This window comes from Sapajus apella, unplaced genomic scaffold (genome assembly GCF_009761245.1).
Source record: "Sapajus apella isolate SASKATOON/1434 unplaced genomic scaffold, GSC_monkey_1.0 scaffold28, whole genome shotgun sequence".
In the NCBI taxonomy this organism is placed as follows: Eukaryota; Metazoa; Chordata; class Mammalia; order Primates; family Cebidae; genus Sapajus; species Sapajus apella.
The window spans coordinates 23,034,183-23,035,700 of record NW_022436968.1 but is presented as its reverse complement, the minus strand read 5'-3'; positions in this window follow the sequence as shown (position 1 = coordinate 23,035,700).

Below are 1,518 nucleotides of genomic sequence, written 5' to 3'. Positions count from 1 at the left end.
AAAAAAAAAAAAAAACCCAACAAAAAAAAAAAAAAAAAAAAAAAAAAGAAATCTGCACACCTGAGACTTGTATTTGCTGGAAATCCTGGAACAGTTCTGATTTTAAATATCTTGTCTCCCTGTCCCTTGAGTCATTGCCTGACCATGTGCTCATCACAGTTAGACTGGAAGCCAGGGAGAGGGAAAAACTAAGATAGCAGGAAGGAGGTAAGAGGCTCTACCCAAGCTTAATTTCAACTAAATGATCTCCTCTAGATATGTCATTCTATTATTATTAAAAACTCCACTAAGTATGGAAAGCTTCCTACAAATAAGGTAAAAAAGGTAATACCAGGAGTGGCAGGACTAATTTTGGTTGGTTCATAAAGTATATATGAAGAATCGATAGCTTAGGCAAGTACAACACATGGGTAACTTGGAATAGTTCAGTTTGACAGAAATATAAGCAAGAATGTTTCCCTCTCAATATTATCTTTATCTCTGGTAATATTCTTCCTGTAACACCTTGCCACTTCTAGTACAGTTTTTCCTGATCATTTTGTTTTGTGTTGTTTTCGAGACGGAGTCTCCCTCTATTGCCCAGGCTGGAGTGCAGTGGCGTAATCTCAGCTCACTGCAACCTCCGCCTCCTGGGTTCAAGTGATTCCCCTGCCTCAGCTTGCCAAGTAGCTGGGACTACAGGCACATGCCACCATGCCTGGCTAGTTTTTTATATTTTTAGTAGAGACGGGGTTTCATCACATTGGCCAGGCTGATCTCGAACTTCTGATCTTGTGATCAACCCACCTTAGCCTCCTAAAGTGTTGGGATTGCAAGTGTGAGCCACTGCGCCTGGCCTTCCTAATCATTTTGTACAGGGACTGTCCGAGGACCTTACCTGGCCTGTCTCATTATAGCTAGTTGTGTTTATTAATTGGCTAAGTCATACTGAAGTCTTTTAATTTCTGGAACCAAAGAACAACAACAATAAAATCACTTCAGTTAGAATAAAAGTTTCTGGAAACTACTACTTGCCAGAGGCAGAAAAAAAAGGAAGGAAGGGAGGGAGGGAGGGAGGGAAGAGTAAAGGGAAAGGGGAAGAAAGAAAAGAAACAACACTTGTAGGGATTTTGCCTTTGTAAATAATCCCTGCTTTTTTATTTTCAAAATAATGTAAATTTTTGTCTTAATTGTAATTTTGGCCAAAATAACACACAAATATCATTTATACAGTCAAATAATAATAGAAGGGTCCCATCCTGAACCTCACCACTAATCACATCTGTACTTTTAGCTGTTTCTTCTAGTATTTTAATTTTTTTTCTGACTTCCTACTGTGGTAGATGAGAATTTGATTCTTACCTACATATAACCCCCACCTCCCCCACCCCCTGGCACATCTTTCTCTATTCATCTTCCTACGCAGTTTTGACATAATTTTCATTCAAAATTTGTTAATATTATTTTCATTAACAAATTATCATTCATCATTTGTTAATATTATTCACAGCTAAGCTACATGGTATACTATAAATACAT